General features: G+C 43.1%; 1 long non-coding RNA gene across 8 annotated transcripts in view; it reads right to left on the reverse strand.

Moving 5' to 3' along the window:
- The window catches only part of LOC308222514, a 64664-nt gene that overhangs the window by 32557 nt on the left and 13765 nt on the right, over window positions 1-18342 (reverse strand). For 6 of the 8 annotated variants that reach the window (XR_013957152.1, XR_013957153.1, XR_013957154.1 and 3 more), the window contains exon 4: window positions 533-632. This is a non-coding gene — a long non-coding RNA (uncharacterized lncRNA). Of the gene's footprint in view, window positions 1-532; window positions 633-8743; window positions 8832-14191; window positions 14396-18342 lie in introns of those variants that run through there. The other 2 variants (XR_013957158.1, XR_013957159.1) reach the window with 2 other exon arrangements.

Raw genomic sequence — 18342 nt, forward strand, 5'->3', positions numbered from 1 at the left:
ATCCTGTCTTTAACAGCAACTACCAGACAGATTCCAGACGAGAGGAAGAGGCAAGAAGTACTATACTACTGCAGATATCACGGATGCTGTTTCTCCATCTGTTTGTCCCATTATAGTTGGACTGCTTCCCTAGTTTAGGGATTTGCTGAACTAGTGGGGTAAACGCGGGAACAGTCTAAAGATATTCCTTACACTTATTGGTATAATAAGAGATGAAGGACAAAAGCTCCCCCCTTGCATGCTCTGAGAAGATCCCCAGCAGAAAATAGCCTGGAACAAAAACTTGGAATGGGTGAAAGCATAGAGGCTGAAGGGAATGAAACATACAGGGAACAGAAGTACTGGAGGTCCCAGAGATATGGGAGCTGAAACCACTTTCTACTTTCAAAGCTCTTCCCCTGTAACGTTTTGAACTTCTGCTGAAATTGTGCCACATGTGCTCTGAAAAGCCCAGGGCTTTTCTCACTCTGGATCACAGCTGACAAAGGCAAGACCATCAATTAATTAGATGTTGTGCAGTCAACCTGCTTACCTGGTCACAGCACTTGGCCTTGAAGCCTGGAGACCTGATCCAAGGTGAGGAGAGCAACGTGGTGTTTCAGGTCAGCCCGGCTAATGCTTGAATGGAACTGCTGAGAAAGAGCAGGAAAAGTCAGGGGGTGAGTGCAAGTGTCCAGCCATGAGAACCACTGACAAGAGAGAAGGGCAGTTTCCTTTGCAGACCCAGAGTGCTGTAAGGATATCAGTTAATTACATGGATTCTTGTCCACTGGGAATGTGAGAATTCATAGAATCCCAGACTGGTTTGGGTTGGGAGGGACCTTAAAGCTCATCCAGTTCCAACCCCTTGCCATGGGCAGGACACCTCCCACTAGACCAGGTTGCTCCAAGCCCCATCCAACCTGGCCTTGAACACTGCCAGGGATGGGGCAGCCACAGCTTCTCTGGGCACCCTGTGCCAGGGCCTCAGCACCCTCGTAGGGAAGAATTTCTTCTGCTGTTCCAAGAAGCATCTTCTGAGCTGAGCAGAGGAGCTGTAGGAGTATAGGGGCATTCCAAGGAAGGACAACTTCATGAGTCAAAACTGGCATTTTAAAAACAAAGTATTAAGATTGCGAACTTTTTAGAACATGAATACTGATGATTACATTCTTGTGCTTAACACCTTGCGTCCTCATCCTGGATAGAGTTTCTCATTGCTACTGTAATATGAAATCCAGCATCCAACAATACCCAGCAAAACCCCTGGACTAGATCTGAGCTCGAGAGCTGTACAGGTTGCATTGTGTAAACCTCTTCAGCCAGCCCTAGCTGATACTTTTGGCTACAACCCACATTTTAATAAACTATACTTTCCTCTGCTAATTGCCATCAGCAGCATGGAATCAAGCAGTAGTAAAAAGCCCTCCTACGCATCTCTTCCTCCTCCTTGAAGCCCATGCTGCACCAAGCCGCGTATTTGCATTTTCAGAGACTGTTTGCCTGAAGTGTAATTGAAGACACACAGATCATCTGTTTACAGCCATAAATTACTGTAATTTCAGTGAGGCATTCGTGACAATTTCACTCCTAACGTGGCTATTTTTACATGCAGTAAAAGCACAAGAAAGATGATGGCAAGATGATCAAAAAGCTTGCAAAGACTTTAGATGAAGAAGAAACACTGTAGTATTTTTCTTTGCTAGATGTAAGATATAGATATATAGATACAAGAAGAGCTTTAGTGAAGAGAGAGTCTTTCTTCCCGCTCTTCCTGGAACTCAAGATGCGGAAGTTACAGCTGTGTGTTTGCAGCAGTGCACTGTCTGACACTACACCTCTGTAGCGCGTGTGGGTTGTGCTGTGCGAGGGTGAGCCCTGCTAGACCTGATCCTGTTCCAAACCCTCTCTTGAGCACCTCTCTAACAGAAACCCCTGTACTCCCGTCCCTTGGCATCTGTCCTTTAGCCATTCTACAGGCTACATCCGTCTTTCAGGTAGCTGCAGGAGCCATGCAATACAAGGTCAAATTGCTGCTTGATTCACCCCGTAAGAGTTTCTACTACTGTTCATGGCCTCCGGTCTGCACTTATTAGAACCTAGTGTCACAGGGTGTCCAGTGCTCTGCTGTGGAGCTAGAAAGACAAGAGCCTTTTTCACTGGTCTGTCACAACAGCTCATAGAAAGTGTTGTCAGTAAATATTTAGAAAGAAGCATGGACAGCAAAGGAAGTTATTCCACTATGGTTGGAATCAAAACACCTCACTCATTGCACTGGCAGAGAAACTTAGAGACCAGTGACCAATGTAGAACCAGGTCTTTGATCTCCCTGGAGGGAAAAGCTCCATTGGATTCAATATTTTCAGGCTTTTCCTGTAAAAGTGGGGAAAAATAAAAGGAAAAAGGCATAGACTCATTTCTAATTTGCACTGAAGGTCACAAAAACTGAAAATACACCTTAGGGGGAAAAATCAAACAAAGGAAAAAAACCAAAACCCAACAAAACAACACAAAAGCCCAAACCCCACTGCCTTTGATAATATCACTGATACCACTTAGACTTTGGCTTACGTGACTGATATTCCACCAGCCTGCCTACGTGCTGCTCACTTCTTAACACTCTGCTGGTGCTTCTGAATAATTTTTCCACCTCTGCTTATGCTGAAGCACTGGGGATTAAAGAGAGACAAAACCTGCTGCTGAGAACTCCACACTGCCACTGCACCCTCGTTCCTACTTGTAAGAGTGTTTGTGCAATGCTGAGCCAGCTCTGTCACCTCACAGTCTTTAAAGGAATTCATTAGCACAAGCAATGCTGAGGTAGGAAGCAGTCATATCATCCCCACTGCAGAGCGCGCTGAACTGCTGAGGGATCAGGTAATTTGCCCAAAGACACTGCCAAGCCAAGGCATGGTGCTGTGCCACCTTCTGACTGGCTCAGCTGAACTCTTCCTCTGTTTTCTCCCGCACTTTCAGACTATTCATCAGTTTCAAAGGAAATTAAACCAAACATCTGCACAAAGAACAGTTTTTCTATCAGAAATCATAGGTGAGCGCTTTAAACCTTAAAAATATTAGAAGTCGTTCGGGAACCCAAACTCTCCTTCAATTTCACTAAATGCTTGGTTAAAGTTCTTAAAAGCGGGCCATGGTCCAAGTCCTATTAACAGATTATTGCTGTTAGCAAAATTCTTTCTTTTCATCACATGAGGAAGATTCTAAAGCACTGCTGAAATTGTGTAGATTAATAGGATACAGCAACTATTACTCAACTACTCTGACCCAGTTGAAGTAGCCCAGCTATTTTTACAAAGGTGTTGATCAAGCAGAGACAGACAGCAAACACAGTTGACATTGAACATGTGCATAATTATCAATTAAGATACTAAATTAATATGAAGATATAAAATTAATATTAACTAGATTTTTAACATATAATTTGGGTTTCTGCATGGATACAGCTATAATAAACCACAAAAAGTTGCAGTATAAAAGAAACTGCAGTCTGACAGGACAGAAAAGCAGCATCTTCTTGGTAGAAAACAGTTCTGGAGGAAAGATACTGAATTCCAGCACTGGTATCAGAAGTATATGGCTTCATGTCTTTCCTCCTCAAGGAACAACAGGTAATATGCAGATGAGACACAAACAGAACATTTCTACCAAAAGCCTGGAATTGTCCCATCTGTAAGGCAGTCGAATTGACCCAATAGAAGCTGAGGTAATGAAGAGAGTAAAGCAGCCTTGCAAAACTGACTGCTTCGTTCTCAGATTGGCAGATTCCAGTTATATTTTTGAGCTTCTTTTCCCCCATCTCTGACACTCTGCTGAGAAATTAAATGCTGATCTTCAGGAGAGACGGCCAGGACAACCCCCCTGCGCTTTGCTGACCCCTCAGCACGTGGGAGGAAGGATGGTTCTGTGGTTAAGTCAACTGAGAGCCAGATTCTGTTCCCAGCTTCCTCTGTGACTGTGGGTGCCTAAAAGCTATAAATCATGGTTCTGATAAAAGAGAGGCTGCAGAGGAATTTCATTCATCAGCATGTGCGAGCATGCTTGGATACCAGAGCATTAGTATATGACAAAGTCCCTGTGTGCAAACTGTCTGCAGGTTTTGGAGGTATAACTACCACTGCATTGGAGTTCTAGCCATGAGATTTATGCCAGATCTCAGACACTCCTTGTACTCAGGTATGCTGTTGCAAAGATAGGGTCGATGGGCACAATGGGACATGTACTGTACTGTTGACTTATACTGTTCTGCCACAATTGGTCCCAAAATTTTCAAGTGAAAAGAGTGTCAAATGGAGGTACCAGCCTGTCAGACAAGGCATCACTGTCTATAGCCAACAATGTCCATTACAAGTATGGGAAGCAACAGGCTACGAATCATGTATTGCAACCTGTATTGCCTACAGGCATTTCAGTTTCCTATCTCTTACCTATTTATAGTGTCTACAAGAGTATGTGAGCTGGTGGCAAGCTCTGCTATCTGTCATGCTGAAGTTGAAAGGAAATCAGCTATTCTCCTACAACAAATAAATTGAGATAGATAAAGCCTTGAGATGAGCCAACACCCGACAGAGCCAGAAAAGTCTCCTTTCTCTGTCTCTATTTCCATAGCACACCTCTAAAGAGGTGGCTCTGCTCCAGACCACTGCAGAGTTCATTAGGAAGATGGTGCATGATGCATCAGATGTAGGTGTGTGTGGGAAGCGAAGTTCACAGTTTCACAAAGCAACTTCCAAATGCATTTCTAAGTGTGTGTAGTATCATCTGCCTCAGCTGTTTAAACCCTTGCATACAGGGTTCTGCTCACCAAAGCACCTGAAGCCACACAAGAAAAAGTGAGGTAAAGCTTCATGACTATTTCTGTAAAGAAAGCTAACTCGACTTCTGTGCAAGCAAAAGGAACCAAAACTGACATTTTTTTGAGCTGAATTCCCTGGTTTACTTACAAAGCAGTCCAAGGGCAAACACAAAGCCAATTTTCCTCCTACACAATATACGTCAACCTGAGGAACCTTCTAGGAAAGGCAGGAAAGAATGCATCCATTCATTCATCTTCTGTCCTAAGAATACCAGCTAAGAGAGATAGCTGGAGAGGGAGAAGGAAAATTAAAACTGTATGAGACAGACCCTTGATGAAGGCCATTGAATTGTTTTAGATGATCTTCTTAAGAACCAAACCAAACCAAAAACAAAATCAGGAGGTATTCAAAGACAAGCTTTCTCATAGGGAAAGGATACACACGCCTACCTATCCTGCCCTGAGATGCTGACTTCAGAAAGGGAGATGGAGAAAAGCACAAAGAAAACTTACAATGCTGCTAAGAGCCACATAAACCTTTCCAGGAGGAGTACTTCAACCTCCAGACGCATTAGGAGGGAAGTGACATTTATAGCCCTATTGAAAAGAGAAATAAAGAGAAGCAATGAAGAGACCACTTGTTTCCACTGCCTTCCTTCCTCTCCCGCCTCCCCCTAACTCATATACCCTCCAGGAAGAAAGACTGGACTCTCCTTTGACTTTTCAGAACAGCTGGTCTGTCTCTAACAAATGAGAAACCCAGAAAAGGAAGTTTAGGAGTGATTGAGCTGTTGAAGAGACACAGCTGACCTCAGGGCATCGCCTTCCCTCCACTGGAGAAACCCAGTCCTTCCTAAATGCCAAAGTTGAGGCATTTCCCCACAGTAGTTCAGGGAAAACTCCATTTTGTGGGATGTACATTGCTAATTCTTCTCATCATTGCTCAAATTCCGCTCTCTGATTCACTGGACACATGCAGGGACAACCCAGCCAGTGCTCTTTTGACCATTACACTGCTGACAACTGCTGTGAGTCTTACAAACAAAGTGCTGTGATTTTAGGTAGAAATTATAGAGTTGTTTCAAAACAAGCACTGTTTTCTTACTGCTTTACAAATGTGTCATTTGCTTAGTTATTTAAGCAATGGTAGGCTTCCCCTAAGCAGAGGGAAGCAAGAATTTCAGATCAGAACAAGAGCTGATGCATTTCAAACCAGATTCATAAAAATGCTTACAAGCCAAGTGCTGCAATGAGTGGGGAGAGCCCCACCATTCTGCACAGCCAAGAAAGACTTTCAGAGTTAATAGAGTAACACTGACAGCAGGCTATCTGCATCATTGTTCCACATTAGCAGTAGTGCAGAAAGAGAGTGGTGAAAAACGCCAGGGCAAGCAGAGGGACATTGTGGTCACTAAGGGTTGCAGATGGTAGTTAAAACCTGTCAGCAAAATGCTGTGTACATTCCCTAAGCGGCTCAGTTCAAATAGCAAACACAGAACACTACAGGAATTGCACATTCCTCAAGTCATTTCCAAAGCACTGGCTTCAGCTAAGGTCAGGGGACCAAAAACTACTACTGAATGAGCAGATGGGTCTTTGAACAATGCTCCATACTCAGTGTCAAAGATGGTGTAGGATCTGCAGCAAAACACTGTCAAGCAGACTGAATGACAAAGGGGGATACTTTCATTATTACAGACAGCAGCCACGTTTCTAAGAGCTCCTGAGGTTTTTGAAATTGTACCCAAAGCCCATAGACTGTCAGGGAAGTCACTCTTTGATGTCTCATCTTGAAGCTCCCAACCATAAATTTGCCTCCACTGTCCCTGCATCCAAGTGGACACCTTGGACATCATTGCATCAACTCACTGAACTCTATAGCCAGCTCCTATTAGAGATGAGCTTGAAGTTGCATATTTAGATCTTCATGCTGCTATAAACCGGCAGATATTCAGATGCAAGATCTGAGCCCTATCTCCTGGCCTAAGAGAGTTAAGCAGCGGCAGCCTTCAGTTCAAGTACATGCTGCCATAACACACCATGAAATTATCATCTAGCAATGACTTAATCTGTGACCTGAAAAGTATCCCCCTCCCCAGGAGGGAGAAGCAATATTGTCCAATCAAAGGCTGTCACTCACAAAGCAAGTGTAATTAGCCAGAGGCATGTTGCTACTGATAATAACTATAATGAATCCCAAGCAGAGACACCTTTGCTGGCAGGCTGCTGTTTGGGCTTGAAAAACAGTTTCACAATAAATAAAACAAAAACAGAAGCCATCACATCAGCAACTGATTTTTCACCTCCTACTCCAGCACTCCACAGAGATCCACTCTGCACTCTGTCAGAAGCAAGCAGTTACCCTCAATCAGAGCTATCTAGCAGGGAGGGTAGGACTTAGAGCATTCCTTGGGGTGGGTGGGTATTCTAATACTAATTCAAATAATGGAACTGGCTTGCTGAGTGGGAGAGAACTACTCATTTCCAAGACTATCTCCCAGCCCCCCTTCCACTCCATTCCTTGATTTTTTACATACTCCCACTGCTTTATGACTGGTACATTACACATAACCAGCTCCTGAGGTAACTGCTCCTGGGTAATAGGAGAGAATTGCTCACATTCCAGTGTTGGGCGAGTTGATTTTCTTTTTTTCCTCATATTGCATATAATGACATGTACATTACACTGCACTGCAGCAAATCCACGTTTCTTTGCCCTACCTCTCCTCAAATCACAGATTTTAGAAAGGTAACTGAGAATGCCAGGAACAAAGAAATTACAGAAAGAATTACACATCTTCCTGCGCAAAAAGATCTGGCCTCAGCTTGTGCTCAGCTTTGCACAGCTGGTCTCAGAAGGGACAGACCAGTTATCTCAGCCACAAGCAGGACAGGAAAAGACCTGATGTCTGAGTTCATTTCTGACATCTCTGGCCGTGCCTCTGGACTGATATCCAGGGCTGATGGCTCTTCTGGGCATGTACCAACTTCTCCTCATTCTGCTAAGACAGCATTTGTATTTCTGGTCCCTTTCACTTGTTGTCAGAGAATGAAATGAGTCAAGAGAAAGCCTGTGCTGGCAAGGCAGGACCATTCCAGGCACACTCCAGGCATACTGCCGGTACAGTCAGATTATTCCAAAAGACAGCCAAGACCTAGAGCCCCCCTTTCCAATTCCAATTGGATCCATTAAACCGTGTGTAAAGTGATGCTGTATATCTACAGTCTTGCAAGGATTCGACGGTGTTTATAAAAAGCTTTTTTGTTATAAAGTACCAAAGAGTAGCATTGCACAAAGTAATTTATTTGCTGATAAATTCTTTCTGTAATCCTGTAAATTAGCACAATCTGGGAAAAGAAACTCAAGGGAAATAGAATGATAGAATCATAGAATGGTTTGGGTGGGAAAGGATCATCAAGTTCCAACCCCCCTGCCATGAGCAGGGACACCTCAAACTAAACCATGCCACCCAAGGCTTTGTGCAACCTCGCCTTAAACACCACGAGGGATGGAGCATTCACAACCTCCCTGGGCAACCCATTCCAGTGCCTCACCACCCTCACAGTAAAGAATTTCTTCCTTATATCCAATCTAAACCTCCCCTGTTTAAGTTTGAACCCGTTACCCCTCGTCCTATCACTACAGTCCCTAATGAAGAGTCCATCCCCAGCATCCTTATATTTTAATGCTATTCCCTAATAAGGCATATTAGGCACAATAGGTCAATTATGCCATATTATCAGTTATGGCAGGTTATCCCAGTCAGCCTTATAGCCTAGACGGCATAGAGGTGCTTTCCTAGAAGAGAACTTCCTAGACTATTTTTGTTTAACCCAAAGGTTTCCCTTCCTTCCACTTTGAGCCCATATTCTCCAGAACAGAGTTACAAAAGTATTTACCCTGGATTGCTGGAGGACAGTATTAGCGGAATCTCTTTCTAGCTTTACCTGTACCAGATAGCTGTCAATTGTGGCTGTTGGCAGCATCCAGGGAGAGACATTTCCAGGGGCTGCTACTGGCAGTAAGCTGCAGCAGGAGAGCCTGCAATGGAACAGGGTTGGGTTTATTACTACAGAATCTCTCTCTTGCAAAGAAGCATGTCCCTTGCCAGCATAATGTTTCCTGATGTACCCCAACTGTGTAAGAGCAAATAAATTACAGCAGCACGACCGAATCTCAGCGTTCACTACAGGGAAACCTTGTCAGCAAATTTCCTCTATGGGATATATAACAAGGTCTTCAAATACATTATCATTGGAGGTAGACAGCTGGAAGTCAAACAGCAGCTACAAAGCCCTCTGAGATATGACAGTGGCAACTTACAAATGGGTACTGTTCAACAGCTGTTATCATTTCTAACACTTCATTTTCTCCCCCATATGAATCACACTGGTTTCCCTGATACAATGCACACATCAAGCTGGCCAAAGGAAGCAAATCTTAGCTCTATATAATTCCACAATGAAGGTAGTAAGTCACATCCTTGCTTATTTAAACAGTGCTGAAGAAAGGAAGGACTTACGTACTGCTGAAAGTTTATTTAGATTAAGATCGATGAGGCTTAAAGAAAACAGCAATCTTTGAACAATTTGGTGTTGAAACTTAATCCAGAATTTGTGTGATTTACCTTCTTCAAAGATTTGCTTTCAATGTAAAAGGAATTAAACTGAAGTTGGTACCATTTCTCAAAAATACAGAATTATTATTAAATACTACACATTAAATTATCATGGAATATGGTGCAGTTACATCCTCAGACTGTCAGAAAAACACAACCCTCCTCTATGAGACTTCTTTTTACCTAAACTATGCTGAGGTTTTTTTGTTATATAAACTTAGGTTTCCAATCCAGAGTCAGACCTACATTAGCATCACAACAGAGTCACTCAGCTGACTGACACAGACATATTGAGCTCTCCAGCCGAAGAACTTAATGCTTTCCCTATTAAAAACAGAAACAGTCTTGCTTTTCTCATTTAGATGTACTGCTCCCCTTAAGAATACCAATAGCTTCAAAATGGTGTAGTCTGAGTATTGTAACATAGAAACTGAATTCTCTTCTTGGACCTGCAATCTGAAAACAAATTCTGTGACCGCCTGGTTCATTTCAAATTTAAAACCTTTCTCAGCCCTTTGTGCAACTTCCCATGAGTAAAGTAGAAAGTAGAAACCTAAGAAGCCACCCATGAACTGTGGTCATGGGAAAAGCCACTGCTGAAGTACTATGATGCCTGACCGCTGCGCATCAGTTTTAGTGTGAGAGATGAAGAAATAATCCCCATTGCGCAAGTATTCCTGGAACTCCTGAAGCTTGAAAGTTAGTTAGCTATGAAAGGCTAATGAATATTGAAGGTACTAATGATACCAGTATTTTGTAACTCACTTCAAGAAGTTCTGACCACAGTAGTTACCATAATAATGTCTCATATTATCGTGCATTTCAAATGAAGAGGGTTTAAATGAGAAAACACAACCCAACTGCATATCTCACCACTGATTAAACAGCAGTTTGTCCCTTAAACCACTATTAATAAGCAACGCGTAGCTCTACGTCATCCCAGCAGATGGGAGCATTTTTCCATTAAAAAGTCACTTGCCCATAAATCAGAGCTTATCAAAACCAGCATTTGACGTGCACAAGCAGAGGAGCAAGACAGGGATGCAGAGAGCAAGCAGCAGCTGAACAAGTGCACAGAAGCGTGCTATATGCTGGACCAAATGTGCGTATCACGCAGAGATTCAACACAGCTAATGACATCTTTTCTTGCCAGGCATTAAGATCCCATTAACTGGTGAATCATTCCTCCATCTGCAAAAAGCAGGTCCTTCCTTCCCCCTACACTTGCCCAGGATAAGCAAAGGGGCAGCTTGAAAACAACTTTCAGCTCTTTTAACTTGTCCTTATGAGGAGTTTCATGGTGTCCCTTGGTGATATCTCCAGTTATCTCTCAGTGAGATTTTACTACAGTGTAATGTAACACACAGGGACCAACAGGTTTCTGAGCTGCACATAGACCAGCATTCAATCCAGCATCCAAAACTGACACCTTTAAAGGCAGCTGCATAGCCAAATAGATTGTTTCATGTTCATTGCCATTAAGCAAAGCAGCATTCAGTTTAGAGCCAGGATTGAAGAAAGATGAAATACTACAACAGAGCATTAAGCTGGGAGGCTAACAAATAAAGCTACCTGTTAAGCCCCCAGTCACCTTGCAATTCCCAGAGACCATAGGAATCTTCTAACAGGCCAGATACAAAGCAGAGCAGTTTTGTTTGCAGGTAAGTGCCTGCCAAGCAAGTTTTACTTGGTGGTTTGGTGTTCTGATGCCACACAAAAACCTAGACAAAGAGGGAACTCACATCACCTATCTCAAAGTGCCAGTTAATAACCACATGCCAGGAGCTGCTGCTTTTCCTTGTTCCAAGGAGGCCAATTACTCACTCATCAGTATGCCCAGACCCAGGACCGTTACCGTAGTGAGTTACTGGTTCCAAAGTTCCTGTCAATGTGGCTCCCTAACAATTTCCTTAGTAGCAGCTCACATCCCACATAGTTCCCACCAGGGCTGGCATGGCTGTTTGGACACCCACACTAGCAACCAGACTGGGTAAATGATCCAGATGCACAAAAAAAGAGGTATTTTTTGCTGTGCTAGCATCATGGGGAGCCTGGCGTGAAAGCTGGTTAACATGACTTCAGCAACACTGCTGTACAAAGCAAAACCACAGCCAAATGATCTGTTTTAGCACGGAAGTTGTTTGATTTGGGTTTATTTTTCAGAATAGGCAGCATCTCCTCCTTCACCATCTTTTCTTCTTTTTCTTTTTTAAACACTCATCCGGCTTCCAGATCGAAGTAAGAGTGCCACTGATGGTCTTGAAATCAGCCTAGGGAGTAAAAACAACCCACCAACAAACCAGCGCAGACAGTCTAACTAATTTCACAGGCATTTAGATAGACTTTTTCAGACAGCAGCCCACAACAGGCTGTTGTCCCTTATTTCTGGATGTCTAAAACCTTGGGCTACTCCCTCCCTACGCCTGGTCAAGAACCAGGGGGCACAGAGCCAGTCCAAATCCCCTCCCACCCTTGACTCACATTCAACCCTCGACTCACATTCAGGCTCCAATTTCTATCAAGATAAAGAAGATATGGGGGTCTGACTAGATGACCTTCAAAGTTCCCTTCCAGCCCAAACTATTCTATCATGCTAAGAGAAGGGCTTCATGGTGCTGAACCAGTTTTTAACAGTCATTTTCCTTAAATCCCGTACTTAAATAAACAGGAATTGAAACAGGAGAAGGGGGAGGCTTAGGTTGCAGTTACACCAGTTTCAAGGGCTTCACGCTGAACTGAACACGACACTCCTAAGATTACTGTTGGCTGTCTGGTGCACTTTAAGGATCATTTCTATCTCAAGAATGACTTTTGCAGACCTTGTGTTTTGGGACTTCGTTTTTCTGTATAGATACAACAATTAACTTAGCAAATTGTAGATATTGTTTCGCTAACATGCAAGCTTGCCCATTCCTCATCATGGCATGAAGCATCTATCTCTTCCTCACTTTATGTTATAAAGAATGCATCCATGGGGTTTTTGATTTGTCTTGGCTTTAAAGAAAGCATCATTAAGCACTGTGCCAAGAAACCTGATGAAGACACTACTTTAACTTGTAAGTTCTTCTAAAACAAACATTCAATTGACAGCTTTAAGTAGATGACAAATGAACTCCTTTAAAAGAACATTTTAAAATCAAAGAGATAAACCAATTCTACCCTGCAAGAAGAAAATACCAATCTGTTAAGACTAGTTTGATATACACTCACTCAACAAAGAAATGCAGATTGTCACAGCTGTCTTAAGCAGTGATTACAAATGAGTTACTCAGAAGTACTATCCATTCCTTGATAAGAGTTATCCAAGTTATTTTACTACCGTTGAGTACGATGGCAGGGCACTGACAGTCTCCTGATGGTTCCCCAACATCCCCAGCAGGTGGAAGTGGCAACTTTGCACCTTCTGGCAGAAAGCTCCTGAGAATGGGCAGTACTGGGCTACTGTGAGTTATGCCCAGAGAAAAACAACATACTAAAATGTTATTGAATTCTCCAGGAACCTGGACTTTCCTTTTCCCCTTCTTTCTATTTCCTTATTCTACGATTCCACAAATAATCCATGAATAACCAATCCTGTGATTTAAGTTCCCTTTCTTGATCACCACATCTGTATTTCATGTAGAGTCCTGATGCAGCAGCTGGTCAGGCAACTTGGATGCTGTTGTTTGTGCTCTCCAATGGGTGAGTACCTCAGCACGGCACTTTACGGCAGCTGCCACTGAAGAAGCCTCTCTGTCATTGGTGTGCTATGGACACCACCTCTCCATAGGACTCTCTTTCCCTTCCCTGCCGTGTCAATTACCTTCAGCTTGCATGCTTGCTCATCTAGCTTCCAGACACTGTCCTCACTGTGGCCATAACAGCAGATGGAGGAGTTTGGCGGGAGGTGGACATCTCATTATTCTCTCTGCAAGTTGGTGCTTCCTTCAAATCACTGTTTTTGTTAACTGCACAGCAGCTGGGCTGATGCCTCACTATGAGACTCATGGGATGTTAGAATTACAGAGGGGGAAAAGGATATGAGTAGCAAGAGGAAGTGTTAATATGATGTGTTTAAGGCAGGTCTTTCTGTCCTCTTGCATCAGTCAGGTGTCACTAACCCAACAAGATTTCCCACTTAAAAATAAAAGCTATTTTTTGCAGGGTGAAAACCCTGTAGAACCACCACAGGGAGCAAACAAACAACTTTCTGTGCAAGTGTATGTTGAGTCTTTCCCTGTGGGAGAAGACCTATTGTTCTCTTCGTGATTTATCCACCACTCCACATCCTCCCCATTCCTCAGCAGCTGCCAGTTCAGAGCTTTGCAATGTGATTGTCACTAATGCATCTCACGAGGCTTTACAATGCCACCTTCGTTTTCGACTCTGACCAACTCTCTCCCTCACTTATACTTCCCACAGGGCAAGAATTGGGAAGAAACAAAAGAGGAGTCAGTCACCTAACTTCACATTGCAAGGAGTGGCTCCAGGCCGAGCTGAATCAGAGCCATTTGAAATTGAGTCATTTTGTCTAGTTTGCTCGAATGTGATAAGCTAGATGGGATAGAAATTCTATATATTATTACATAGAATTATTTCAAAACATAGAGCTAAGATAAAAGCAGAGCCCAGGGAGGGCTAATCTGTGCCTGTCAGCCCACACTTTAATCACATGCCTATTACTTTGTTAGTCATCTCTTCATCAGTGCTCTCAACCCACTCCTGCTCCTCCTGCAGTAAACTTTAATTAACCAAAGAAACACTGCAGTTACTCACTGAGAACCAAGAAAAAGAAAGATGGAGAAGGTGAATGACTCTCATCACAGGTGAGGGTGAATCAGTTTGGAGGTAGAGGAAAAGGCAACTCTCTAAACCAAAGCAGCAGGAGTTCCTGGGAGTGAACAGTTCGAAACAATCCAAATGGAAGACTTTTGTACCGTTGCACTTTCATGTTTCTTTCCCCAGCATATGTTTTGGGATAGCAGCTGGTCTTTTACAATGAATTAAACTGTGAAAAAAGCAAACAGAGCAACACATGAGTCACCTGCGTGCAGAGTTCACTGAAATCACTGCACTTCATCTGCCAGGCATTACCCTTACTCTGATGGGACAACTGTTAACTAAAAGCCAGAACCAAGCAAGTCACATAATAACAATGTTTGTACTTCAGGCTCAGCCTTCAGTTCTAATTTTAGAGAGCTAGCACCACCCCTACATGACATGCTGATTACCACAACAGTAACAGCATCTGTCATGCTACCAGCAAGTAACATCTGAGGTGTTATGGTTTTGTTATGCTCTTAGGGCTAATAATTACCCACTGATGGAAAGGAAACCACTACAGTAGAGGACAATCCCACTGTACAACTAGTTGAGCAAGTTGTCATGGCTTGCCAGAGGGCATCAGTGGCAGAGCTAAGGTATTACCCTCCTGGATCGCCATCCTTGCACCAGTACTCTTCCCTACCACATCAAGCCAGGCATGGGATGTGGAAGATGATTAAAGGAAAACCAGGTCCTGGCTCTTCAGCTGGGCACATTTCTGTATCTGTTCTGGATGTGAAGAACCTATGAGATTACTTCAGCTATTAGGTAAGCATTGGAGAAACAAAACAGTCTGGCAGGTCCCAGACTCTACTGGGTTTTACAACAGCAGCCAGTACTGTGAGTCACACAGAAGAGCTGTGCTTCGGATGAAAGCTGCCTATTAGCCTTGCATGCTCATCATAGATTCTGCAGAGCATCCTGCACCCAGCATGCACCTGGCACATTTGCATAATTTGCAGTATTAGAATAGAAAGAGGATTATGAAAACAATGACTGAGGCAATATTCAGCTCCAAATGGATGTGCTGCTACTACCCAACCATAACCGGCTGCTCACAGAACGAGCTTTGGATAGATTGGTTACTTCCTTGGCCTCATTGTCCCTTCATTCTTCTCCTAAGCTCTGTATTACTCCATTATGCCCCTCCCAGCTTCTCATTCTTCTCACTTCTCACCACGATCTACATTTTGCCCATCACCCTGCCACTGTGTCACTCTCTTCCTTTCTCCTGCTCATGATGGGATTCCTCTGTGCCACCATCAGACCAATATCAACTACTCCAGGAACCTGCTTTAGACAGCAACTACTGGCAGACACCCGAGAGAGACAGAATCAGCCTCTTTTCCTCCACTTGTGGAGCCTCCACACTTCTCTTCTGCCCCTCACCTTGCTGTTGGTCAGCACTTGCTCTCATGCCTGATCATGTGAGGATACAAAAGATCCTAATAACTAGGTTTAAGAGGAACAAGAGCAAAACTTTACAAGCGCTTGCCATCTGGACAGTGCTTGGTATAGAGCTGTCACTCAGTGCCACATCCATATGCCAAGTCAGATCTATCATTAGATCTACACTTGAGCTATACTCACAGCTGAAGCAAGCCTAATCTCAAAGAATTAATCTCCATTTTTACACACTCTCTTTCATCTCAGGCAATGCTGTAGAACCAGTGTCCCTGATCTGGAACTTCAAGATGCTATTGTTTCATCCCAGACAGTGAAACAACACCAAAGGTAGTGAGGGATTGCTCCTCCCAAGTACACTGCAGGAGGCAGGAGATTCTTTCTCACCATTAAGGCTCCTGTTCCCCTTCGTCAATTGAAATTGTGCTGCAGCAAACTGTTATCTCCCTCCTATAATCCAAACCTCACAGCGGTAAGTGCTCTTAGCCACCTCTGTATTGCACAGTCTAGGAAAAGCGAATGCCTGCGGTGGTGGCCCAGGAAGGACACGCAGGCAGCCATGCACACACTTGCTGACCTGACCCAACATTCAGCTGTAATGCAGAACTATTTCCCATGTAAGTCATTGTTAGTATTTCATTACGAACACTGTAAAAAAGGCTGACGGATTTGGAGGGAGGTTATAGAAGCAGATCATAATCTGGAATGCAGTTCTGCAGTCCAGACAGCAGTTGGGGAAAGACAGTGCAGGCTGCCTGGATAAATGGAAAAGGCTGAGGGAAACCAGCATCGTGCAACAGCCTGTCTCCAGGCATAAGTAAGACTGAATTGCCATGAAATCAAGCTTCACAGCTGCTCCCATGCCCACTATAACAGGTGTAAAAATCACATCAGTAATAAAAAAGCACTAAATCACCAAAGTATGGCATGATTAGATTTGGCGGGAACAAAGGGAAAATTCAGCATGGTGTTTGCAGAAGACTGAAGTCCCTGACTACAAGTGGTGCCTTTGGAACTGAAGAATCCCAAGTTTTCCTGAGTGCTCACTTTGATTACTAACATGTAGATGTGCAAGCCATGTGATTCAATATAAGCTTGGAAATCAAGTGAGAATCTAATTCAAAACTGAAATTCACATTCCAATGCAAAACAAGCAGAGTGTAAAGAACTGCTGATTTGCCATCAGTTATGCCAAGTTCAGACACTCTTTTTGATGTAAGGTTTTTAACTCAGATATAGATTAGTCTTAAGTTTAATTTATACCAAGAGGTCTCATCTTGTCTAGACTGCACAGAGAGGTTTTGATAGTAGAATAATTACTCATATACTGTAAGAACAGACTCTATCTGTCAATGATAGAATGCCTTCTGCCATTGTGTCTTACAACTTTTAAGTCCAAGTCACTGAAAAACACTGTATCTAGTATACCTGTTAGTGCAGAAATGGAGGAATGGCTGTATTCCTTTATCTGTTCCCTTTCATATGCTCCTTTGCTTTGATAAGTGTTCTAAAATAATAACACAACCATCAGAGAGGTAGATCTGACAAATTTCGAAAGCCTCAGCTCCTCCCTGTGCCAGGAGCTCTTCTACCCACAAAGTTCTTCTGCTGGTTCCCCTTTGTACCTGTTGGAAGCCCCAGTCCAATCTTCTGTTTAGCTAGCATGAGACTTCTTAATAAATCCTAAATCTAAGATCTCTTAAATCAATATATGAGCCGTAGATGTCAGAAATCTGCATTTAGACATTTGTACCTGCCACCTGGTAGAGAAGCTACTCTAACACTATGTACAGTTCTAAAAAATAGAGTCTTAACTAAGCTTCACAGCTCAATTATTACAAATTAATATCACGCTTCACTATATCATCTTCCTCAATACAGGCCCCTTCCTTTCAGCTCAATGGGACCTTTGAGTCCCATATGATATCCAGCTCCTACCAGGAGCTGTAACCTACCCTGGCACCCATCTGGAACCGTGCTTAGGATATTAAAAACTTCAAAAATATATGTGTCTCAATAGCCTTCTCTTGATTACCTAATTGATTTTGAGAAATTAACAATAATAATGCTAAAACACTCAGCAGCCTAATTATCAACTGCTTTCATTTATATTCCCATTAAATTCACAGCTGCTTTGCAAAGTGACAGGCTGCTGGATGAAGCCTGCCTTGCATGCACTCACTCCAGCCCCTTCCATTTATTCTATAGAGAATGATGACACAAATAATTCAAACGCCTGCTTGGTATTTGGCAGATGCCATTCGCATATGACACACTATTCAAAAAGCAAACAGTGAGAATGACATGACGTTCTAAGGGGGAAAACAGCATTTTCTTCCTCTCATGCTAATAAACCAGTTAGTTTTCAAGTATCCATTAATCTCCTCTCTATCCAAAGGGATTTTACTTTAAGCCAAATCTACCAGCTTACCTTTCTTGTAACAAACCATAGCTGAAAAGTGGGCAGCTGCGAATACAGACCTGCTGTAGAGGGTCTGTATTCACGGTTCTCTCTGTAGGGAGAAGAACCGACAAGCAAGGTGTCCACCTGACTGGCATACTCTAGGTGAGACCCAGAAGTGTCAAAGCACTATCTTCCAAAACCCACCCAGCTGGGTTCCTTGGCAGGAACATCTCAGAAAGGAGAAAGAGCCTACAATTACATTTTGTTGGCTTTGAAACACGCTACATTGACTGAATATGTGTCAATTTTACGCAGTGAAATGT

The sequence above is a fragment of the Psittacula echo genome, assembly GCF_963264785.1.
Source record: "Psittacula echo genome assembly, chromosome: 6".
Lineage (NCBI taxonomy): Eukaryota > Metazoa > Chordata > Aves > Psittaciformes > Psittacidae > Psittacula > Psittacula echo.